The sequence below is a fragment of the Bufo gargarizans genome, chromosome 3 (assembly GCF_014858855.1).
Source record: "Bufo gargarizans isolate SCDJY-AF-19 chromosome 3, ASM1485885v1, whole genome shotgun sequence".
Classification (NCBI taxonomy): domain Eukaryota; kingdom Metazoa; phylum Chordata; class Amphibia; order Anura; family Bufonidae; genus Bufo; species Bufo gargarizans.
The window spans coordinates 462438609-462465309 of NC_058082.1; the positions used below are offsets into that span (position 1 = coordinate 462438609).

The window sequence follows — 26701 nt, forward strand, 5'->3', positions numbered from 1 at the left end:
CTGTACCTGCTCAGGCCTTACCATCCTTAGAACGGCATTGGGCCCCACCATATATCGCTGTAAATTCTGGCGGCTACTGGGACCTGAGGTAGTTGGTACACTAGGACGTGTGGATGTGGCAGAACGGCCACGTCCTCTCCCAGCACCAGAGGGTCCACTAACACCACCACGACCATGTCCACGTCCGCGTCCCTTACTAGATGTTTTTCTCATTGTTATGGTTCACCACAACAACAAATATATTATTTGGCCCAATGTATTGTATTCAAATTCAGCGGGATATAAATTTGAGGCCTAGTATTTAGGCGCTGGGTGACCGGTATGGATTTAGTGACAGAATTAGACTTGGAAATGCACAGAAGCGTGTGTGTGTGAAGTTATTCTGAATGACCCAATGTGCACCTTGAATATTATATACCCTTTTAGGGATAGATTTCAAATAGCTCTAATATAGCAGAAACCACTAAATTATGAAATTGCTAAATTGGGAATTGTATTTCAACCCAGAACAAGAAATGTGCTTGAACGGACACTAAATAACTCGCCCAGCTACAGCACTAACGAGAGATTTAGCAGGATATAAATTTGAGGCCTAGTATTTAGGCGCTGGGTGACAGGTATGGGTTTAGTGACAGAATTAGACTTGGAAATACACAGTAGCGGGTGTGTGTGAAGTTATTCTGAATGACCCAATGTGCACCTTGAATATTATATACCCTTTTAGGGATAGATTTCAAATAGCTCTGATATAGCAGAAACCACTAAATTATGAAATTGCTAAATTGGGAATTGTATTTCAACCCAGAACAAGAAATGTGCTTGAACGGACACTAAATAACTCGCCCAGCTACAGCACTAACGAGAGATTTAGCAGGATATAAATTTGAGGCCTAGTATTTAGGCGCTGGGTGACAGGTATGGGTTTAGTGACAGAATTAGACTTGGAAATACACAGTAGCGGGTGTGTGTGAAGTTATTCTGAATGACCCAATGTGCACCTTGAATATTATATACCCTTTTAGGGATAGATTTCAAATAGCTCTGATATAGCAGAAACCACTAAATTATGAAATTGCTAAATTGGGAATTGTATTTCAACCCAGAACAAGAAATGTGCTTGAACGGACACTAAATAACTCGCCCAGCTACAGCACTAACGAGAGATTTAGCAGGATATAAATTTGAGGCCTAGTATTTAGGCGCTGGGTGACAGGTATGGGTTTAGTGACAGAATTAGACTTGGAAATACACAGTAGCGGGTGTGTGTGAAGTTATTCTGAATGACCCAATGTGCACCTTGAATATTATATACCCTTTTAGGGATAGATTTCAAATAGCTCTGATATAGCAGAAACCACTAAATTATGAAATTGCTAAATTGGGAATTGTATTTCAACCCAGAACAAGAAATGTGCTTGAACGGACACTAAATAACTCGCCCAGCTACAGCACTAACGAGAGATTTAGCAGGATATAAATTTGAGGCCTAGTATTTAGGCGCTGGGTGACAGGTATGGGTTTAGTGACAGAATTAGACTTGGAAATACACAGTAGCGGGTGTGTGTGAAGTTATTCTGAATGACCCAATGTGCACCTTGAATATTATATACCCTTTTAGGGATAGATTTCAAATAGCTCTGATATAGCAGAAACCACTAAATTATGAAATTGCTAAATTGGGAATTGTATTTCAACCCAGAACAAGAAATGTGCTTGAACGGACACTAAATAACTCGCCCAGCTACAGCACTAACGAGAGATTTAGCAGGATATAAATTTGAGGCCTAGTATTTAGGCGCTGGGTGACAGGTATGGGTTTAGTGACAGAATTAGACTTGGAAATACACAGTAGCGGGTGTGTGTGAAGTTATTCTGAATGACCCAATGTGCACCTTGAATATTATATACCCTTTTAGGGATAGATTTCAAATAGCTCTGATATAGCAGAAACCACTAAATTATGAAATTGCTAAATTGGGAATTGTATTTCAACCCAGAACAAGAAATGTGCTTGAACGGACACTAAATAACTCGCCCAGCTACAGCACTAAGGACAGATTTAGCTGGATATAAATTTGAGGCCTAGTATTTAGGCGCTGGGTGACAGGTATGGGTTTAGTGACAGAATTAGACTTGGAAATGCACAGTAGCGGGTGTGTGAAGTTATTCTGAATGACCCTATGTGCACCTTGAATATTATATACCCTTTTAGGGATAGATTTCAAATAGCTCTGATACAGCAGAAACCACTAAATTTTTAAATTGCTAAATTGGGAATTGTATTTCAACCCAGAACAAAAAATGTGCTTTGACGGACACTAAATAACTTTCCCAGCCACAACAGGACAGCGGTAACGAGAGATTTAGCGGGATATAAATTTGAGGCCTAGTATTTAGGCGCTGGGTGACCGGTATGGATTTAGTGACAGAATTAGACTGGGATATGGCCAAAAAATAACCACACTATTGCTGGTTAAATGCACTTGGTGATGGGCGCAGCTTGCCCCTGATGTAGTATATGGCCAAAAAATGAACAGACTATTGCTGGTTAAATGCACTTGGTGTCACAGCTTGACCAACCACACTACTGAGGGTTAAATGCACTTGGTGACGGGCGCAGCTTGCCCCTGATTTAGTATATGGCCAAAAAATGAACAGACTATTGCTGGTTAAATGCACTTGGTGTGATAGCTTGACCAACCACACTACTGAGGGTTAAATGCACTTGGTGTGACAGCTTCACCCTGATGTAGGCTTTAGCCAAAAAAACAACCACACCATTGAGGGTTAAATGCACTTGGTCGCAGCTTGTGCTGGCGCACCACAAGACACAAAATGGCCGCCGATCACCCCAGAAAAATGTGACTGACAAACGGTCTGGGCAGCCTAAAAACAGTGAGCAATTGAGGATCAGCAGCTCAATGATCCACAGCTGCAGATCGATCAGTTAATCAAGTCCTTTGGAGGAGTTAATCTGCCTAATCTCGCCCTACTGTCGCAGCCGCAACCTCTCCCTACGCTAATCAGAGCAGAGTGACGGGCGGCGCTATGTGACTCCAGCTTAAATAGAGGCTGGGTCACATGGTGCTCTGGCCAATCACAGCCATGCCAATAGTAGGCATGGCTGTGATGGCCTCTTGGGGCAAGTAGTATGACGCTTGTTGATTGGCTGCTTTGCAGCCTTTCAAAAAGCGCCAAGAAAGCGTCACAAAAGCGCGAAGAAAGCGACGAACACCGAACCCGAACCCGGACTTTTACGAAAATGTCCGGGTTCGGGTCCGTGTCACGGACACCCCAAAATTCGGTACGAACCCGAACTATACAGTTCGAGTTCGCTCATCCCTAACCATTACCAGGCCCTGAGAGTGAGGAAGCCAAAGAGGCCAGCCCCTCCCCCCCTACGGCCGCAGCCACATTGGCATAACTTCTGCCAGGCGCCACGGACGCAGGAGGGGCAGCAGAACCGGCTCCCCCCCCTCTACCCGCCTCAACTGTCGCACCGGATCCCTCTGAGGGGGCCATACGGGGGGACCCCGCCACTTTTCCAGCAGCAGGGCAACCCCCCGCATTCACCCCCCCATCGGGACCCGGAGCGACCCCTAAACTAACACCCCCTCCATTACCCTTTTGGGTGACCACTTTTTCAGTAGTCACCTTTACAGGGACTAGCTCAATCACATCGGACCCCATACACACTGCTGGGCCAGCTGACACTTTATTTACATCATTTACATTGCTTTTATTTATATCGTCACTTTTAACCTTTTTACCCCTCTTATCCTTCCCTCTGCTACCACCTGCCCCACACAGAACCTGGGCACTGGTGGTCACTACCCCCACCTCCCCTGCGCTTGATTCAGCGCTGGGGGCAGAGGCAGAAGCGGAGGGAATGACACCAGTGGCCACATAGGCGGCCATGGAGGAGGGGGAGACACATCCCCTCCTCCTAACAGTTGTTCTTCTTAAAAAGCGCCGTGCCGTGGCACCACTGTGCTCAGCAAGCCGATGCCCTTCACTCCTAAATTGTCCTTTAGGAGCGCTCTTAATCTCATCCAGGGACACACCGACAGACACGTCCCCCGGCCCGCCCACCACCCCCGCAGCACCGCTCTCCGCCACCAACACTGCGGCGCAGGAGGACGGAGCAACGGGCACTACCGGAGCAGCGGGACCGGAGGAGAAAACAGGGAAACCTGGAGCCTTCTTTATGGGAGAGGGGGGAGGAGCGCCGGCCACGGCAGTCGCCCCCACCACGTCACTCCGCCGCAGGTCCACCACACACCCATTCAGTGTGTTTAGGACCGCGGCGGGGACGGGCGGGGTCAGCCGCGTCATCGGAAAGCCCCCCCCACCCTCCGAACTCGCCGCCCTCAATGCCTGTGTGTTGGACTTTTCAGTCCCTCCTTCTCTGGGGCCGCCCCCACTACTGCAAGTGAGGACGGCGTCCTCCGCCATCTTGGACACCTCGTGTTTTTTCTCCCCACTCCCGTCTCCCAGTCCCACAGCAGAGACCGGGGCTGGGAGGATGGTGGGGGTTGCAATCGAAGCAGCCTTTTCAGCCTGCCCGGATTGCTGGGGGTGAGAAACATACACATATCTCACCTCCACTCTGCTTTTCTCTTTCTTCTTTTTTCCCTTCTTTTTTTTCTTTCCAATATCTTCATCCTCATCTGGAAGTTCTTCTCCAAACAAAAAACTGCCTTCATGGAGCCGGGGTGACTCCAAGCGTTTAATCTCAGCCATGAGCCCTCCCCCGACTCCACTACTTCCACTTTCAAATTCATCTTCTGAGCTTGTGAGAGGCAGGCACACCTGTTCAGCTGTGATCCCAGTGTCCATGGCCTGCTCCTCTTTCTCTGTCTTTCTCTCTGCCTTTTTCTCTGCCTCTGGTTCTTCCTCATCGTCTGGGGGGTCAGCCATTTGCAGACTTCCCTGGGCCATGATGAAAAATCTTTCCTCGTTTTTTAGTTTTTCTTGGAAGGGACCACTACTTTCCAGTATAATTGCCCTCCTTGCTTCCATTTCTTTTATCTTTTCTTTTAGGACCTTTATCCTTTCTGATATCTCAGGTCTTTTATTTTTTGAAGCCTTGTACGCCTTTACTCTTTCCAGCTTAATGTCGCTTCTGAGCTTTTTTAAGGCTTTGCCAGCGTCTTCATATTCCCTGAGGAAGGCCGCAATACGGGAGCTGTACATGGAGACCGATTCCTGGGCCCTTTTGATGCTCCAGTCAGTCTCCATCCTCCCTGGCCCACCCCAAGGAACACTCCGCTCACCTGCAGGGTTACCATCCACCCTCCCGGACTTGCTGGTGGTCTTCACAGCTCCGCTCCCAGGGGCTGCAGGGGACACCACAGCATGACCCCTGCTCGATCTTCTGACCGCTGAGACGGATGATGGTGCAGAGGCCGGTAACTCGCCTCCCCTGCCTCCCCTACCTCCCGCCGGCCTACCCCAGGAAGCAGGATCCTGGGTCCCAACTGGAGACATAGCTCCAGGCCTCCACCAACTCCCTAAGGAGAGGCAGGGCCTGGGCTGGGGAGAGGTGTTGAAAACTAACCGCAAGCCTGGAGCTCCTCCTGGGAAGCAGATGTTAGAAAACTCCCCAGAGAGGCCCACACTGGAAGTTCCAGGAGCTCAGTGGAAACACCTCCTCACTCTGTGGCTGCAGGAACCAGACACGCCCCAGTCTGATTCTCTGTTACGGGACCTCTCTCCTCTGCCTGGGTGCCTGGGCCTTAATATATGACAATGGACTGTTACAGTGGTGGCTGAGGTGAAGCCTGATTCTCTGCTATGACATGCAGACTGATTCTCTGCTGACATGAAGCCAGATTCTCTGTTACGGGACCTCTCTCCTCTGCCTGGGTGCCTGGGCCTAAATATATGACAATGGACTGTTACAGTGGTGGCTGACGTGAAGCCTGATTCTCTGCTATGACATGCAGACTGATTCTCTGCTGACATGAAGCCAGATTCTCTGTTATGGGACCTCTCTCCTCTGCCTGTGTGCCTGGGCCTAAATATATGACAATGGACTGTTCCAGTGGTGGGTGACGTGAAGCCTGATTCTCTGCTATGACATGCAGACTGATTCTCTGCTGACATGAAGCCAGAATCTCTGTTACGGGACCTCTCTTCTCTGCCTGGGCCTAAATATATGACAATGGACTGTTACAGTGGTGGCTGACGTGAAGCCTGATTCTCTGCTATGACATGCAGACTGATTCTCTGCTGACATGAAGCCAGATTCTCTGTTATGGGACCTCTCTCCTCTGCCTGGGTGTCTGGGCCTAAATACATGACAATGGACTGTTCCAGTGGTGGGTGACGTGAAGCCTGATTCTCTGCTATGACATGCAGACTGATTCTCTGCTGACATGAAGCCAGATTCTCTGTTACGGGACCTCTCTCCTCTGCCTGGGTGCCTGGGCCTAAATATATGACAATGGACTGTTACAGTGGTGGGTGACGTGAAGCCTGATTCTCTGCTATGACATGCAGACTGATTCTCTGCTGACATGAAGCCAGATTCTCTGTTACGGGACCTCTCTCCTCTGCCTGGGTGCCTGGGCCTTAATATATGACAATGGACTGTTACAGTGGTGGCTGACGTGAAGCCTGATTCTCTGCTATGACATGCAGACTGATTCTCTGCTGACATGAAGCCAGATTCTCTGTTACGGGACCTCTCTCCTCTGCCTGGGTGCCTGGGACTAAATATCTGACAATGGACTGTTACAGTGGTGGCTGACGTGAAGCCAGATTCTCTGCTATGGGACCTCTCTCCAATTGATATTGGTTAATTTTTATTTATTTTATTTTTATTTTTATTCATTTCCCTATCCACATTTGTTTGCAGGGGATTTACCTACATGTTGCTGCCTTTTGCAGCCCTCTAGCTCTTTCCTGGGCTGTTTTACAGCTATTTTAGTGCCTAAAAGTTCGGGTCCCCATTGACTTCAATGGGGTTCGGGTTCCGGACGAAGTTCGGGTCGGGTTCGGATCCCGAACCCGAACATTTCCGGGAAGTTTGGCCGAACTTCTCGAACCCGAACATCCAGGTGTTCGCTCAACTCTAGTAGTGAGGAAGACCTTCAAGTACTTCTCTAAATGTTTCTTGGCTAGAAATAACGGACTATTGGGAGCCACAGTGTGGACTGGTCTTGAAATCTGAGGGACTGTTGGCCAGTTTTGTTTAACTCCGTTGCCGCTAGTTACCGCCTCAGCTGGATGGCCACTCTTGTAAGGACTCCCCCCATCTTCAATAACTTTTTATGCCTCAGTTTACATTGTTTTACCCCACTTTCTCAGGTTACTTGAGAGCCGCATGGGACTATGGTTCTCATCATGCTTCTAATTTATATGTGTTTTATATGACATTTTATACCGTCCCTTGGATTACAACTATACTTCTATTAGATTACAATTAACTCTATTGTTTCCTGTGGATTACAAGTGACTTTTCTTTCCACAGGATTCTACTTTAAAGCACTTCAAGTAAAAGGACTCAAGTCATATTTGAGCGTATTATTGAGTATTCATTGCACTAATAAATGCATAATGTTTTTGCACTGTTTTCCCCAACATATATACAGGTTATGCAACGTTACAAGCCTGCACCCAAAGAAAAGACTCAAACGTATACCTGAGCTCTTTGTGATCTCTACTGTGATATTATTGCACTATGTTTTTGCACTCAAGTCTACAGGTTGAGCAACGTTCAAGTACTTATGCCCATTGTATGGGCTCTTTTACAGATGCCGCAATGTGAATGTATGCACTTTTTGTGATATTGCACTTAACTTTTGCACTTAGCCAATTCAGTAGCACCTTGCTTTTGTGTCACTTTCCTTTACAGCTCTGTTCTCTTTATACAGACTGCCTCTTTGGACACTTAATACTATGGCCTACTCATAGTGCACGAGTAAAACAAGTGATAAGTCCCAGGCAGGTCCAGCAAGGGTAACCTCGCTGCTTCGGGAATGGCTAGGGGAGTCATATACCCCTCCTTCCTGTTCGTTAAATGTGCCAGGATTGGTAATGGGACTACTAAACCCTCATCCTGGTGTGTCTTCCAGGAGTTTCATGGGATTACTATACCCTCCTCCTGTGACTGCCAGAAGCATTTGGAGAAGCTCATGCCTTCCTCTTCTGTGCCTTTGCCTAAGGCGTAGGCCACCGCCTTAGAGCCATTTTAGCTACCCATAGTCACCATAGTGATCATGCGATAATCCTTATATTTTGACTTTGGTGCAGGGAAGGGAATACAGGATAAAGCCACCATTCCATTAGCGGGCATTTCATTACACAATGGTGGGATTACAGAGTAAAGACACCCCCCATGCTTTCAGCATTTATTCCTGCCAATGATAGCCAAAACCTGCTGGGACCAGAGACCAAAGCTGTATACTGCTTGGATACAAGTTATATTCAGTAAAGAAACGTTTGAACTTCATCTGAAGGTCTGGGCATTATTTTTGCTGCAAAATTCCTATATTACTCCTACTATCACTACACTCAAATTTATTGCAAGTGAGCCTGGAACCAGGATTCTAGCCATACCCAGGTAGGAGACACAGTTGACACAATTATCACCACCCTAAAGAGACATTATAGGCCACCATTACACCTCTCTGGCATTCCTAATCTGGGATGTGCGTTATAACACTTCGGAAGGGCCCTGGGGTAGCACCCTGCGCACGCTGCAATTTGCATTACAACAAATACAGAACTTTAAACAATCCGCACTCTGCCCAATGCATAAAAGGCGTCAGCGTGACCCGTTCCTGGTCACTGCATACGCATTCAGTAAAGCCCCTAAGATATCTAAAGAAAACAGGGCCACAGGAGAAATTGCACAATTTATTATTTAAGAAAAAAAAAAACACAACAATCTTTTTTTTTTTTAAAGAAACACACACAAAAAACTCTATTTGTTATAAAAAATGGTCTTAGTTTTCTATAGCTCTGGCCCTTTAAGGGAGATGGAGGCTCCTTCTTCACTTTCTCGAGGGATTCCTCCATTGGAGGAGGTTGAGTGCTGCACCTGAAGCAAATTTTCGAAAGCCTTTAGAGGGTCACACATAGCTCTCCCATTGTATAGAAAAGAAAGAAAGTAAAGATCAGCAAAACAATTCCCAAACATGAGAAAAAAGCTGTCAAACTTACCCGATCTGGTCCTGTGCTGCTCCTCAGAGGCTCCTAATGGTGAGAGCCAGCCCTGGAGACTGAGGTTGGAGTGAGTGCGTCACCTCAATTTATACCCACTGCCAATTATGACGCCATATGTAAATGAGTTATGGCCCCCATTATGATGCCACAAGTAAGTGAATCATCTACCAGGATTCTATTGATGACATCACAAGCAGGGTCTTAACATGACAGCGGCCATTTTGACTGTAATAAGGTACAGACTACAGATAATGGGTTAGCACTTTGTGCTTGCAGTACCCCAGAGCAGGGGCTATCTACAAATGGTTTGTTCTTTAATATAATGTTATTTAATGTTATAGTAAGTAGTGTTTTGCCATGTATTGGACCCAGTATAGCCATGAATGAATGGCACAGCCAAGGGTTAATAATGCTGGCTCAGTCCTTTGCTGGAGGTTGGGTGGGTAACCAGGATCGTCCCCCAGCTCAATTTAGGGGGTGATTTTAGTGAGAGTTCAGAGAGGAAGAAATGTGTGCCTCCCTCCTCTCAGGCCCAAGAAAGCTACAATGACTAAAAGATGTCTGCAAGATCCACGGAAAGAGAGACAAACAGAGAGGGAAGGATTGAAAAGAAGAACTTAGAATCTGCATGGCAAGCAAAGGAGTCAGCAAGTTAATCTGTGACTGCAGCCCTTCAGACTTTGCTGCACTGAGGGATACTATCTGTAAAGAATAAATCAAGGCAACTGGACTTACTGTAGATTTCTTGAAAACGTTTCACTCATTCTTTCAAGGAGTTTTTTCAATTCTTAGTGACTGTACAAGAATTCTCTGGGAATAAACATGTAACTGAATTAACATCTGGTAATTTTACCGAGCATGGGGTCAAAGGTGCTGATTCCATTCCAGGAGTCAGTAGGTGATAATGACCTCCCAGACAAAGGTGTCAAGACAGCATTGTATGTGGCAGACAATAGATGTCTACCCCCCCCCCCCCCCTCATTCAAGCTTGGCTTCTCCATTTTTACGTAGATGGCCTCCTTCACACCTCGTTTGTACCAATCGGCCTCCTTATCCAAAACACATACTTGACTGTCTTCAAAGGTGTGACCTGTTTCTTTTAGATGTAAGTACACGGCTGAATCTTGACCAGAGGTTTTGGCTCTTCTATGCTGAGCCATACGCTGATGTAGTTGTTGTTTTGTTTCGCCGATATACAGTTCTGAGCATTCCTCATTGCACTGGACTGCGTACACAATGTTGTCCATCTTGTGTTTCGGCGTTGGGTCTTTGGGGTGAACCAGTTGTTGCCTCAGTGTGTTGCTGGGTTTAAAGCAGACAGGGATGTGATGTTTATTAAAAATCCTTTTGAGTTTCTCAGACACCCCAGTTACATATGGGATAACCATATTCTTGTGTCTGTCATGCTTCTCGACCTCACTGGTAGTCTTGGTGCTCTTTCTTCTCCTTCCTTCTGTTTTAACAAAGGCCCAAACTGGATACCCACAAGTTTTAAGTGCCCCTCTGAGGTGTTTGAATTCCTTTGCCTTGGCCTCTGTGCTGGTGGGGATTTTCTCTGCCCGGTGGTGTAGAGTCTGGATGACTCCCAGTTTGTGGTCTAGAGGATGGTGGGAATCAAATAGCAGGTACTAGTCTGTGTGTGTTGGTTTTTGATAGACCTCTATTCCCAGCTTTCTTCCCTCTTCCACTGTTATAAGACAGTCCAGAAACGCCAGTTTGTTGTTCTGCATATCTTCCCGCATGAAATTAATGTTATGATCCACTGAGTTGATGTGGTAGCCTGTAACTCTTGTATATGAATTTTAACCAAAGTGTTATCCACATATCTGAACCAATGACTCGGTGTAATTCCCTTGAAAGTGGTCTGGGTTTTCCTTTCTACTTCCTCCATATATACGTTCACTACAATAGGTGAGACTGGCGATCCCATAGCACAGCCATGTTTTTGTTTGTAGAACTTGTCCTTATACTTGAAATAGGTGGCTTTTTTCTTTCCTCTATATTTGCATATGTTATTGTCTTCCCTCTGAGAAAATAGTAAAGAAAAAAAAAAAGAAGTAGGTGGTACTCAGACAAATGTTCAGTAAGGTACACAATTGGTCTGGGCTAAGTTCTGTTCTGTAGCCTAAGGTGTTGTCTAGTAGCAACTGTTTCCTGACTGTTTCAATTGCCTCTGTAGTGGGTATGCAGATGAAGAGGGATGTAACATCATAGGAGACCATTGTTTCTTCTGTGCCCAATACCAAGTTCTGGATTTTGTTGGTGAAATCCTGAGAGTTCTGTATGTAATGTTGTGTGTTTCCAACCAAGGGCACTAGGATTCTGGCTAAGTATTTTGCCACATTGTAGGTCACAAAGTTGATGCTGCTGACAATTGGCCTGACAGGGGTCCCATCCTTATGTATCTTAGGAAGTCCATAAATACATGGAGGGGCTTTCCCAGGGTAGAGGCGATGATACATGGCCCGATCAATGATTTTGTCGTTTTCTAGTTGTTGTAGTAGTTCTATAACCTTCTTCTTGTAGCCACTGGTTGGGTCTCGTCTTAGGGTCTCATATGTGTTGTTATCATCCAGGAGTGTGGTCACCTTGGCATCGTAGTCAGATGTATTAAGTACAACCGTGCATCTTCCTTTATCCGCAGGCAGGATGGTGATGTTTGTGTCTTTCTTCAGGGATGTAACCCCCCTTCTTTCTTCTCTAGTCAAGTTTGAAAGAGGTGGTTTGGCATTGGCCAGAGCTGCAGACACTTTAAGGCGAAGTTGTTCAGCCTCACCCTGTGGTATTTTGTTGCTGTGGATTGAAGCTTCAGTGGCTGAAATAATATCAACTATTGGTATGGTTCTTGGCGTGATTGCGAAATTCAACCCTTTAGCAAAGACATCCATCTCAGGCTGGGTGAGAACCCGGTCTGAAAGATTCTGTACCCATTTCTCTTTGGTTTTCACTGTCCTTGTTTCCTCCTTTCGCCTCCATGTCAGTTCCTCACTGGTATGGCTGTTTGCAGTTCGGGAAACAAAATGCAGAACTTGTTGAACTTTTGCCTCTCCTTGCTCTTAGTGTGCTGAGCTAGCTGTGCATGTACTGTGAAATCTTCTACTTTCCTCCACGTTTTAGCGGGTAGCTGCAAAGTCAGGTCCTCTTCCAGCTGACTGATAGTTTGTTTCAAGGCTTCAACTGTGAAATGGGTCTGTCGTACCCGTTCATTTAGTAGTTGCTTCTGGGCTTTTTGTAGAATCATCTCAGCTCTGTGACCCTTCACCGTGGAGTCCAAACGGATGCTGAATTGTACCAGCCCCTGTTTTCGGCATCTGAGATTGAAACGCAGGTGGTTTCTATAGTCTGCCGATTTTCTTGCTGTCTTTTCATATTCTCGTACAAGTTTAGAGGGTTTTTCTGCAAAATGTGTTGCAATATGTCTGTAAAGGTTCTCGTTTATCCAGGTCATGGTAGAGGGATACTGTTAAGACATCCATCACACCTGGACACACCCTGGCCAAATATGCCATCAAAACCCTAGATCCTGCAATGGACATTACAGAGATTACTGCTAAGGTACTGTTGCTAGCCATAGATTTCACTAAGAGAAACTTTAGCACGATAGTGTACAAAGAGGGCCATAACTCCTATCCTTGCCTAAGTGCACACACTGCTATCTGGCAGGGAATTGCACTGTGTACAGTTGGAACTGTGAATTGCTATAGTTAGATGCACTATGATTTCCATTTTGCTGTATAGTAAACAGAGACATTTATTTTTCTACATCTGGCTATTTTTCTGACTTCTACACCACACACTGGCCATTGCACTCTACTCTCCCTGCCTTTAACCCATCCAGACAGAAAACATCACCAATGTTGGTTTGCCAGATACTTATACTGTGTCTTGTAGTGCCCCCTTAGTATTTGTAATGCCTCCTGTAGTGCCCCCAGTATACAGTATATACTGGGAGCACTACAAGCGACAGTAAAACTATCTGACATTCATGGCATATTCTAGCGGGATGCCATAAATGTTCCAGATGGGAATATCCCTTTAATTAATTTCCTATTTGGAGTTCATTGGTTACCCATCCTTTAAGGGTTCAGCCCTGTACCTGTTCAATACACCCCTAGGATATCTATAGAAACCTGGGCCGCAGGAGAAAAGGCACAATTTAATATTTCAGAAAAAAATAAAAAAATCTTTTTTTTTAACCACTTCAGCCCCGCTAGGTGAAACCCCCTTCATGACCAGAGCACTTTTTACACTTCGGCATTACACTCCTTTCACCGTTTATCGCTCGGTCATGCAACTTACCACCCAAATGAATTTTACCTCCTTTTCTTCTCACTAATGGAGCTTTCATTTGGTGGTATTTTATTGCTGCTGACATTTTTACTTTTTTTGTTATTAATCAAAATGTAACGATTTTTTTGCAAAAAAAAATACATTTTTCACTTTCAGCTGTGATTTCAGGATGAGAGAAATATCTTGGCAAAAGACAACTTTTCCCATTTTTTTTATACAAAGTTGGCATTTGACCAAGATATTTTTCTCACCCAGCATGGGTATATGTAAAATGACACCCCAAAACACATTCCCCAACTTCTCCTGAGTACGGCGATACCAGATGTGTCACACTTTTTTGCTGCCAAGGTGGGCAAAGGGGCACATATTCCAAAGTGCACCTTTCGGATTTTGCAGGGCATTTTTTACACATTTTGATTGCAAAGTTCTTCTCACACATTTGGGCCCCTAAATTGCCAGGGCAGTATAACTACGCCACAAGTGACCCCATTTTGGAAAGAAGACACCCCAAGGTATTCCGTGAGGGGCATGGCGAGTTCCTAGAATCTTTTATTTTTTGTCGCAAGTTAGTGGAATATGAGACTTTGTAAGGAAAAAAGAAAAAAAAGAAAAATCATCATTTTCCGCTAACTTGTGACAAAAAATAAAAAATTCTAGGTACTCGCCGTGCCCCTCACGGAATACCTTGGGGTGTCTTCTTTCCAAAATGGGGTCACTTGTGGCGTAGTTATACTGCCCTGGCAATTTAGGGGCCCAAATGTGTGAGAAGTACCTTGCAATCAAAATGTGTAAAAAATGGCCTGCAAAATCTGAAAGGTGCACTTTGGAATATGTGCCCCTTTGCCCACCTTGGCAGCAAAAAAGTGTGACACATCTGGTATCGCCGTACTCAGGAGAAGTTGGGGAATGTGTTTTGGGGTGCCATTTTACATATAACCATGCTGGGTGAGAGAAATATCTTGGCAAAAGACAACTTTTCCTATTTTTTTATACAAAGTTGGCATTTGACTAAGATATTTTTCTCACCCAGCATGGGTATATGTAAAATGACACCCCAAAACACATTCCCCAACTTCTCCTGAGTACGGCGATACCAGATGTGTGACACTTTTTTGCAGCCTAGATGCGCAAAAGGGCCCAAATTCCTTTTAGGAGGGCATTTTTTGACATTTGGATCCCAGACTTCTTCTCACACTTTCGGGCCCCTAAAAAGCCAGGGCAGTATAAATACCCCACATGTGACCCCACTTTGGAAAGAAGACACCCCAAGGTATTCAATGAGGGGCCTGGCGAGTTCCTAGAAATTTTTTATTTTTTGCATAAGTTAGCGGAAATTGATTTTTTTGGTTTTTTTCTCACAAAGTCTCACTTTCCGCTAACTTAGGACAAAAATTTCAATCTTTCATGGACTCAATATGCCCCTCAGCGAATACCTTGGGGTGTCTTCTTTCCGAAATGGGGTCACATATGGGGTATTTATACTGCCCTGGCTTTTTAGGGGCCCTAAAGCGTGAGAAGAAGTCTGGAATATAAATGTCTAAAAATGTTTACGCATTTGGATTCCGTGAGGGGTATGGTGCGTCCATGTGAGATTTTATTTTTTGACACAAGTTAGTAGAATATAAGACTTAGTAAGAAAAAACAAAAACAAAAACAAACAAAAAATTTCCGCTAACTTGTGCCAAAAAAAATGTCTGAATGGAGCCTTACAGGGGGGGGGGGGGGGGTGATCAATGACAGGGGGGGTGATCAATGACAGGGGGGTGATCAATGACAGGGGGGTGATCAATGACAGGGGGGTGATCAATGACAGGGGGGTAATCACCCATATAGACTCCCGGATCACCCCCCTGTCACTGATCACCTCCCCTGTAAGGCTCCATTCAGACATCCGCATGATTTTTTACGGATCCATGGATACATGGATCGGATCCACAAAACACATGCGGACGTCTGAATGGAGCCTTACAGGGGGGTTATCAATGACAGGGGGTGATCAGGGTGATCACCCCCCTGTCACTGATCACCCCCCCTGTAAGGATCCATTCAGACATCCGCATGATTTTTTACGGATCCATGGATACATGGATCGGATCCACAAAACACATGCGGACGTCTGAATGGAGCCTTACAGGGGGGTTATCAATGACAGGGGGTGATCAGGGTGATCAGGGTGATCACCCCCCTGTAAGGCTCCATTCAGACATCCGCATGATTTTTTACGGATCCATGGATACATGGATCGGATCCACAAAACACATGCGGACGTCTGAATGGAGCCTTACAGGGGGTTTATCAATGACAGGGGGTGATCAGGGTGATCACCCCCCTGTCACTGATCACCCCCCCTGTAAGGCTCCATTCAGACATCCGCATGATTTTTTACGGATCCATGGATACATGGATCGGATCCACAAAACACATGCGGACGTCTGAATGGAGCCTTACAGGGGGGTTATCAATGACAGGGGGTGATCAGGGTGATCAGGGTGATCACCCCCCTGTCACTGATCACCCCCCCTGTAAGGCTCCATTCAGACATCCGCATGATTTTTTACGGATCCATGGATACATGGATCGGATCCACAAAACACATGCGGACGTCTGAATGGAGCCTTACAGGGGGGTTATCAATGACAGGGGGTGATCAGGGTGATCACCCCCCTGTCACTGATCACCCCCCCTGTAAGGCTCCATTCAGACATCCGCATGATTTTTACGGATCCATGGATACATGGATCGGATCCACAAAATACATGCGGACGTCTGAATGGAGCCTTACAGGGGGGTGATCAATGACAGGGGGGTGATCAGGGAGTGTATATGGGTGATCACCCGCCTGTCATTGATCACCCCTGTAAGGCTCCATTCAGACGTCCGCATGTGTTTTGCGGATCCGATCCATGTATCCATGGATCCGTAAAAATCATGCGGACGTCTGAATGGAGCCTTACAGGGGGGTGATCAATGACAGGGGGGTGATCAATGACAGGGGGTGATCAGGGAGTGTATATGGGTGATCACCCGCCTGTCATTGATCACCCCCCTGTAAGGCTCCATTCAGACGTCCGCATGTGTTTTGCGGATCCGATCCATGTATCCATGGATCCGTAAAAATCATGCGGACGTCTGAATGGAGCCTTACAGGGGGGTGATCAATGACAGGGGGGTGATCAATGACAGGGGGTGATCAGGGAGTGTATATGGGTGATCACCCGCCTGTCATTGATCACCCCCCTGTAAGGCTCCATTTAGACGTCCGTATGCATTTTGCGGATCCGATCCATGTATCCGTGGATCCGTAAAAATCATACGGACGTCTGAACGGAGCCTGACAGGGGGGTGATCAATGACAGGGCGGTGATCAATGACAGGGGGGTGATCAGGGAGTTTATATGGGGTGATCATGGGTGATCAGGGGTTTATAAGGGGTTCATAAGTGACGGGGGGGGGGGGGTGTAGTGTAGTGTAGTGTGGTGTTTGGTGCGACTGTACTGACCTACCTGAGTCCTCTGGTGGTCGATCCTAACAAAAGGGACCACCAGAGGACCAGGTAGGAGGTATATTAGACGCTGTTATGAAAACAGCGTCTAATATACCTGTTAGGGGTTAAAAAATTTGGATCTCCAGCCTGCCTGCGAGTGATCGCCGCTGGCAGGCTGGAGATCCACTCGCTTACCTTCCGTTCCTGTGAGCGCGAGCGCCTGTGTGCGCGCGTTCACAGGAAATCTCGCGTCTCGCGAGATGACGCATATATGCGTGACTGTGCGCAGGGCTGCCACCTCCGGAACGCGAATCTGCGTTAAGCGGTCCGGAGGTGGTTAAAGAAACACACACACAAAACTTTATTTATTATAAAATGGTCTTGGTTTTCTGTGGCTCTGGCCCTTTAAGGGAAATGGAGGCTCCTTATTTGCTTTCTCATGGGATTCCTCCATTGGAGTAGGTTGAATGTAGCACCTGAAGCAGATTTTTGGGGGGCCCCAGAGGGTTACACACAGCTCTCACAATGTATAGAAAAGAAAGTAAAGATCAGCAAAACAATTCCCAAACATGAGAGAAAAGCTGTCAAACTTACCTGATCTAGTCCTGTGCTGCTCGTCAGAGGCTCCTAATGGTGAGAGCCAGCCCTGAAGACTGAGGTTGGAGTCAGTGCGTCACCTCAATTTATACCCTCTGCCGATTATGACATCATATGTAAATGAGCCATGGCCCCCATTATGATGCCACAAGTAAGTGAGTCATCTACCAAGATTCTATTGATGACATCACAAGCAGGGTCTTAACATGACAGCGGCCATTTTGACTGTAATAAGGTACAGACTACAGATAATGGATTAGCACTTTGTGCTTGCAGTACCCCAGAGCAGGGGCTATCTACAAATGGTTTGTTCTTTAATCTAATGGTATTTAATGTAATAGTAAGTAGTGTTTTGCCATGTATTGGACCCAGTATAGCCATGAATGAACGGCACAGCCAAGGGTTAATAATGTTTGCTCAGTCCTTTGCAGGAGGTTGGGTGGGTAACCAGGATCGTCCCCCAGCTCAATTTAGGGGGTGATTTTAGTGAGAGTTCAGAGAGGAAGAAATGTGTCCCTTATGCTCCCTCCTCTCAGGCCCAAGAAAGCTACAATGACTAAAAGATGTCTGCAAGATCCACGGAAAGAGAGACAAACAGAGAGGGAAGGAGAGAAAAGAAGAACTTAGAATCTGCATGACCAAGCAAAGGAGTCAGCAAGTTAATCTGTGACTGCAGCCCTTCAGACTTTGCTGCACTGAGGGATACTATCTGTAAAGAATAAATCAAGGCAACTGGACTTACTGTAGATTTCTTGAAAACGTTTCACTCGTTCTTCAAGGAGCTTTTTCATTTCTGAGTGACTGTACAAGAATTCTCTGGGAATAAATATGTAACTGAATCAACATCTGGTAATTATACCCAGCATGGGGTCAAAGGTGCTGATTCCATTCCAGGAGTCAGTAGGTGATAATGACCTCCCAGAAAAAGGTGTTAAGACAGCATTGTATGTGGCAGACAATAGATGTCTAACCCCCCCGCCTCTATTCAAGCTTGGCTTCTCCATTTTTATGTAGATGGCCTCCTTCACACCTCGTTTGTACCAATCGGCCTCCTTATCCAAAACACGTACTTGACTGTCTTCAAAGGTATGACCTGTTTCTTTTAGATGTAAGTACACGGCTGAATCTTGACCAGAGGTTTTGGCTCTTCTATGCTGAGCCATACGCTGATGTAGTTGTTGTTTTGTTTCGCCGATATACAGTTCTGAGCATTCCTCATTGCACTGGACTGCGTACACAATGTTGTCCATCTTGTGTTTAGGCGTTGGGTCTTTGGGGTGAACCAGTTGCTGCCTCAGTGTGTTGCTGGGTTTAAAGCAGACAGGGATGTGATGTTTATTAAAAATCCTTTTGAGTTTCTCAGACACCCCAGCTACATATGGGATAACCATATTCTTGTGTCTGTCATGCTTCTCGACCTCACTGGTAGTCTTGGTGCTCTTTCTTCTCCTTCCTTCTGTTTTGACAAAGGCCCAAACTGGATACCCACAAGTTTTAAGTGCCCCTCTGAGGTGTCTGAATTCCTTTGCCTTGGCCTCTGTGCTGGTGGGGATTTTCTCTGCCCGGTGGTGTAGAGTCTGGATGACTCCCAGTTTGTGGTCTAGAGGATGGTGGGAATCAAATAGCAGGTACTGGTCTGTGTGTGTTGGTTTTCGATAGACCTCTATTCCCAGCTTTCTTCCCTCTTCCACTGTTATAAGACAGTCCAGAAACGCCAGTTTGTTGTTCTGCATATCTTCCCGTGTGAAATTGATGTTATGATCCACTGAGTTGATGTGGTCGGTGAAAGCCTGTAACTCTTGTATATGAATTTTAACCGAAGTGTCATCCACATATCTGAACCAATGATTTGGTGTAATTCCCTTGAAGTGGTCAGGGCTTTCCTTTCTACTTCCTCCATATACAGGTTCTCTACAATAGGTGAGACTGGCGATCCCATAGCAAAGCCATATTTTTGCTTGTAGAACTTGTCCTTATACTTGAAGTAGGTGGTACTCAGACAAAGGTCCAGTAAGGCACACACTTGGTCTCGGCTAAGTTCTGTTCTGCAGCCTAAGGTGTTGTTTAGTAGCAACTGTTTCCTGACAGTTTCAATTGCCTCTGTAGTGGGTATGCAGGTAAAGAGGGATGTAACATCATAGGAGACCATTGTTTCTTCTGTGCCCAATACCAAGTTCTGGATTTTGGTGGTGAAATCTTGAGAGTTCTGTATGTGATGTTGTGTGTTTCCAACCAAGGGCACTAGGATTCTGGCTAAGTATTTTGCCACATTGTAGGTCACAGAGTTGATGCTGCTGACAATTGGCCTGATAGGGGTCCCATCCTTATGTATCTTAGGAAGTCCATAAATACATGGAGGAGCTTTTCCAGGGTAGAGGCGATGATACATGGCCCGATCAATGATTTTGTCGTTTTCTAGTTGTTGTAGTAGTTCTATAACCTTCTTCTTGTAGCCACTGGTTGGGTCTCGTCTTAGGGCCTCATATGTGTTGTTATCATCCAGGAGTGTGGTCACCTTGGCATCGTAGTCAGATGTATTAAGTACAACCGTGCATCTTCCTTTATCCGTAGGCAGGATGGTGATGTTTGTGTCTTTCTTCAGGGATGTAACCCTCCTTCTTTCTTCTCTAGTCAAGTTTGAAGGAGGTGGTTTGGCATTGGCCAGAGCTGCAGACACTTTAAGGCGAAGTTGCTCAGCCTCACCCTGTGGTACTTTGTTGCTGTGGATTGAGGCTTCAGTGGCTGAAATAATATCAACTATTGGTATTGTTCTTGGTGTGATTGCGAAATTCAACCCTTTAGCAAGGACATCCATCTCAGGCTGGGTGAGAACCCGGTCTGAAAGATTCTGCACCCATTTCTCTTTGTTTTGCACTGTCCTTGTTTCCTCCTTTCGCCTCCATGTCAGTTTCTCACTGGTATGGCTGTTTGCAGTTCAGGATAACCAAATGCAGAACTTGTTCTTCTGCCTCTCTTTGCTCTTAGTGTGCTGAGCTAGCTGTGCATGTACTGTGAAATCTTCTACTTTCCTCCACGTTTTAGCGGGTAGCTGCAAAGTCAGGTCCTCTTCCAGCTGACTGATAGTTTGTTTCAAGGCTTCAACTGTGAAATGGGTCTGTCGTACCCGTTCATTTAGTAGTTGCTTCTGGGCTTTTTGTAGAATCATCTCAGCTCTGTGACCTTTCACCGTGGAGTCCAAACGGATGCTGCATCGTACCAGCCCCTGTTTTCGGCATCTGAGATTGAAACACAGGTGGTTTCTATAGTCGGACAGTTTTCTCGCTGTCTTTTCATATTCTCGTACAAGTTTAAGGGTTTTCCCCCCAAAATGTGCTGCAATATGTCTGTGAAGGTTCTCATTTACCAGGTCATGGTAGAGGGATACTGTTAAGACATCCTCCACACCTGGACACACCCTGGCCAAACATGCCATCAAAACCCTGTATCCTGCAATGGACATTACAGAGATTACTGCCAAGGTACTGTTGCTAGCCATAGATTTCACTAAGAGAAACTTTAGCAAGATAGTGTACAAAGAGGGCCATAACTCCTATCCTTGCCTAAGTGCACACACTGCTAACTGGCAGGGAATTGCACTTTGTACAGTTGGAACTGTGAATTGCTATAGTTAGATGCACTATGATTTCCATTTTGCTGTACAGTAAACAGAGACATTTATTTTTCTACCTCTGGGCTATTTTTCTGACTTCTACACCATACGACTGACCTCTACAGTCGTGGCCAAAAGTTTTGAGAATTACATAAATATTGGAAATCGGAAAAGTTGCTGCTTAAGTTTTTATAATAGCAATTTGCATATACTCCAGAATATTATGAAGAGTGATCAGATGAATTGCATAGTCCTTCTTTGCCATGAAAATTAACTTAATCCCCAAAAAACCTTTGTACTGCATTTCATTGCTGTCATTAAAGGACCTGCTGAGATAGTTTCAGTAATCGTCTTGTTAACTCAGGTGAGAATGTTGACGAGCACAAGGCTGGAGATCATTATGTCAGGCTAATTGGGTTAAAATGGCAGACATGACCTGTTAAAAGGAGGATGATGCTTGAAGTCATTGTTCTTCCATTGTTAACCATGGTGACCTGCAAAGAAACGCGTGCAGCCCTCATTGCGTTGCATAAAAATGGTTTCACAGGCAAGGATATTGTGGCTACTAAGATTGCACCTCAATCAACATTTTATAGAATTATCAAGAACTTCAAGGAAAGAGGTTCAATTCTTGTTAAGAAGGCTTCAGGGCGTCCAAGAAAGTCCAACAAGCGCCAGGATCGTCTCCTAAAGAGGATTCAGCTGCAGCATCGGAGTGCCACCAGTGCAGAGCTTGCTCAGGAATGGCAGCAGGCAGGTGTGAGTGCATCTGCACGCACAGTGAGGCGAAGACTTTTGGAAGATGGCCTGGTTGTCATGGAACCATGAACCAGACGTACAACAAGAGATAAGTGGAAAATAAGAAGGTTTTATTGAAGAGCAAGCCGTAGCAAAGTCCGAACGGATGGCTAAACCGAAGCAGGGTCTTGCGGAGACAGAGGTCAGGAACCAGAAGGGTAGTCAGACGAAGCCAGGAACAGGAACCAACGGGGTAGTCAGACGAAGCCGGAATCAGGAACCAACGGGGTAGTCAGACGAAGCCGGAATCAGGAACCAACGGGGTAGTCAGACGAGGCCAGGATCAGGAACCAGAAGCAGCAGCAGTCTTGGAAGCATGTGAACACAGGAGGACCAAGCAAGGAACTGAAGCCACAGACCTCCTATATATATGAGCTAGGCATCCAGCTCCTCCCAGTGGGAAGGAGGAGCCGCAGGGTGGGAGGCTACAAGAAAACCCAGAAACCAAGATGGCCGCCAGCACATGTCAAACGAAGGGAACAGCAAGGAGGTAAGACCATGACAGTACCTCCCCCTCAAGGGCCCCTCCTCCGCGGAGTAAGGAACGGTTTCTGAGGGAAGCGTGTGTGGAAGGCTCGGAGCAAGACAGGAGCATGGACATCTGCGGAGGGAACCCAGGAACGCTCCTCTGGACCATAACCACGCCAATGGACCAAAAACTGCACCCGGCCGCGGACCAGGCGTGAGTCCAGGATATTGCTCACCTCATACTCCTCACGATTGCCCACTTGGACCGGACGAGGCCGAGGAATCGAGGAAGTGAAACGATTACACACCAGTGGCTTCAACAGGGAGACATGAAACACGTTGGAGATCCGCATGCCAGGAGGAAGCGCAAGGGCATAGGCTACCGGGTTTACCCTGCGAAGCACTCGGAAGGGACCAACAAAGCGAGGCGCCAGCTTGGGAGTGGGCACTCGAAGGTTGAGGTTGCGGGTGAACAACCATACGCGGTCTCCGACCTGGTAGGAAGGAGCGGGCGCTCGTCTGCGATCAGCCTGGAGTTTCTGGCGCTGCGCAGAGACCTCAAGGGACCTCTGGATCTGTACCCAAGAAGCACGTAGGACGGAAAGGTGATCCCCCACAGCCGGAATATCCTGGGGAGAGAATACCTCCGGTAACACGGCAGGTTGGAACCCATAATTGGCCATGAAGGGAGACGTCCCAGAGGAAGAGTTCACCGCCGTGTTCCTGGCAAACTCAGCCCAAGGCAGGAGGTCAACCCAATTGTCTTGGTGATCGGAGACATAGCAACGAAGGAATTGCTCCAAGGCCTGATTGGATCGTTCTGCGGCCCCATTGGACTGAGGGTGGTAGGCCGAGGAGAAAGAGAGATGAATCCCCAACTGGGAGCAAAAGGCGCGCCAGAACCTGGACACAAACTGACTCCCCCGATCCGACACAATCTCCTTGGGCAAACCGTGCAACCGGAAGACCTCCCTGGCAAAAATCGAGGCCAACTCTTGTGCAGAGGGTAACTTCTTGAGAGGAACACAGTGGCACATTTTGGAAAACCGATCCACAATCATGAGAATGACCGTATGGCCTCGGGATGCAGGGAGGTCCACAATGAAATCCATCCCCAGGTGTGACCATGGACGCTCCCCGGTGGCTATGGGTTGCAAAAGGCCCAACGGAAGGTGCCGAGGGGACTTACTCTGGGCACAAACGGAGCATGCCGCTACATATGCGGCGATGTCGGAACGTAGAGAAGGCCACCAGAACAGACGTGAAACCGCCCAGGACAGCTGATTCTTTCCAGGGTGCCCCGCGGCCTTGGAGTTATGGTAGGTTCGCAACAACCGAGTGCGCAACTCCTCAGGCACAAAACATCTGCCGTTGGGTCTCCCAGAGGGAGCACCAGATTGAGCCGCCAAAATCTGCTCACCCAGAGGAGAAGTCAGGCTGGTGCGAATAGCGGCCAGGATCTGATTCGGGGGTATGACCGTAGTCGGAATCGACTCCTCCCCGGACAGCTCGGAGTACTGCCGTGATAAGGCATCCGCTCTGATGTTCTTGGAGCCGGGTAGGTAGGAGACCACGTAATTAAAACGTGACAAGAACAGAGCCCATCTGGCCTGACGTGGTGTCAATCTCTTGGCCTCAGAGAGGTAGGTCAGATTCTTGTGGTCCGTCAGGATGAGAACCGGAACCACCGAGCCCTCGAGCAAGTGCCTCCATTCTTTAAGGGCCTGCACGATGGCCAATAACTCCCTGTCACCAATCTGATAGTTGCACTCCGCGGAAGACAGTTTCCGGGAGTAAAACCCACAAGGAAGCAGAGGACCCTCTGGTGTTCTACGCTGAGACAGGAGGGCGCCTACTCCCGTCTCAGACGCGTCCACCTCGAGGACAAAAGGCAACCCAGGGTTGGGATGCGACAGAATCGGAGCCGACACAAAGGCGGACTTTAGAGCCTCAAAAGCTCGGATGGCCTCGAGCGGCCAGACCTGAGGATTACTGCCCTTCCTGGTCAGATCCGTGAGAGGCTTGGCTAGCATGGAAAAGTCCCTGATGAACTTCCGATAATAATTGGCGAAGCCCAAAAAGCGCTGCAGGGCACGAAGCCCACTGGGCTGGGGCCACTGTAAGACAGCCGAAACCTTCTCAGGATCCATGGAGAACCCCTCAGCGGAAATGATGTAACCTAAGAAGGTTACCTGGGATCGGTGAAATTCGCATTTCTCAAGCTTACCGAACAGCTTGTTCTCTCGTAAGCGTTGCAACACTCGTCTGACATCCAGAATGTGGGCCTCCATGGATGCAGAATATACCAAGATGTCATCCAAATAGACCACCACACACTGCTGCAACAGGTCACGGAAAACATCGTTGATGAATTCCTGGAAGACTGCGGGCGCATTGCACAACCCAAAGGGCATAACCAAGGATTCATAATGACCGGTCCTGGTGTTAAACGCGGTCTTCCACTCATCGCCCGCCTTGATCCTTACCAGGTTATATGCCGCCCTCAGGTCGAGTTTGGTAAAGACCGTGGCCCCTTTGAGGCGATCGAACAGCTCGGAAATCAAGGGTATCGGGTAAGCGTTCTTGATCGTGATGCGATTGAGACCCCTGTAATCGATGCAAGGCCTCAACTCGCCGCCCTTCTTTTTCACAAAGAAAAATCCAGCCCCTGCCGGGGACGAGGATTTGCGAATGTGTCCGCGTGAAAGCGCCTCCCTCACGTACTCCTCCATGGCCTCATTCTCCGCTACCGACAGTGGATAGACTTTGCCACGAGGAGGAACGGCACCGGATTGTAACTCTATGGCACAATCGTATGGGCGGTGCGGAGGTAGGGCAACCGCGCGCACCTTATCGAATACATCCCGGTACTCTTCGTATTCAGGAGGCAACAGAGAGTCCGAGGAAGTACACAGCAACTTGACAGGCCCATGGATGCAACTAGCCCCACACTGCGGTGACCACGAGAGGATCTCGACCGATCTCCAATCGAAAGTCGGATTATGCTTCTGGAGCCAGGGGTACCCCAAGACCACCGAGTAGTGTGGAGACGAAATAACCTGGAGACAGACCGACTCTCTGTGAACGGCACCAATGGCCATCCCCACTGGAAGGGTCTCATGAGTCACGTGTGGCGGCAGAAGGGGTCTGCCGTCTATCGCCTCAAGAGCCAGTGGGGAACCTCGAGGCTGCAGAGGAATGGAATTGGCGGCAACGAACACACTATCAATGAACAAACCACCAGCACCAGAGTCCACCAACGCCTGGGTCGTCACCGAGCCCCCGACCCAGGAGAGGACAACCGTGATCAGTGGTTTGTCAACACGGGAAACCGGGGACGAGGAGACTCCACCCAAGATCTGCCCCCGACAGGACCTCAGGTGCGAGCGTTCTCCCGGACGGTTCGGACATGCCAACCGAAAATGCCCACCGAGACCACAGTACATGCATCGGCCCTCGCGTCTCCGGAGTACCCTCTCCCCCTCGGACAGGCGAGCAAACCCCCGCTGCATGGGTTCACCCCCAGACAAGTCATCCCCAGGAGGCGTGGGAGGAGAGGGAGGCACGGGTGGGACAGCAAACGTAGGCGCCAATCTGTTAGGAGACCTCCGCAGGCTCTCCTTAAAGGAAGGTCTCTCCCTGAGTCTGGTGTCAATCAAAATCAGGAAAGAAATAAGAGACTCGAGCTCCACTGGTAGGTCCTTAGCTGCAACCTCATCCTTCAAGGCATCCGAGAGACCATGAGAGAAAGCAGCGACCAGAGCCTCATTATTCCAGCCCACCTCTGCTGCCAGGGTACGAAACTCAATGGCGTATTCAGCTACGGATCGTGAACCCTGTCTGATGGACATAAGGAGCTTCGCAGCAGAGGCAGCACGAGCCGGCACATCGAATACCTTCCGAAGAGAAGCAACAAAACCGGAAAACTCGGCAACCACCGGATTGTTGTTCTCCCATAAAGGGCTGGCCCAGGCCAAGGCCTTGTCCGAGAGCAGCGAGATCAAGAAGCCCACCCTTGATCTCTCAGTAGGAAAGGCATGTGGCAGCAACTCGAAGTAAATGCCCACCTGGTTAAGGAAACCTCGGCACTGAGTTGGCTCTCCCCCAAAGCGCTGTGGAAGGGGGGCAGAACCGGTCATACCCTGAAACACCACAGGCGCAGCAACAGGTGTCAGGGTAGACTCTGGCGCAACAACCGGAGCGGCAGTAGGAGCGGCCCCAGGAGCGACAACCGACCCATCGGCAACGGAAGCTAAATGAGCCGTGCGTTCAAGCAGGGT

The 26701-nt window shown here is 47.5% G+C and overlaps 2 pseudogenes; both read right to left on the reverse strand.

Annotated features, from left to right (window-relative positions):
* Positions 1-8962: 8962 nt before the first annotated feature.
* LOC122931672 lies at positions 8963-12622 on the reverse strand (annotated as a pseudogene).
* Positions 12623-18101: 5479 nt separating this feature from the next.
* LOC122931673 lies at positions 18102-20978 on the reverse strand (annotated as a pseudogene).
* Positions 20979-26701: the final 5723 nt, after the last annotated feature.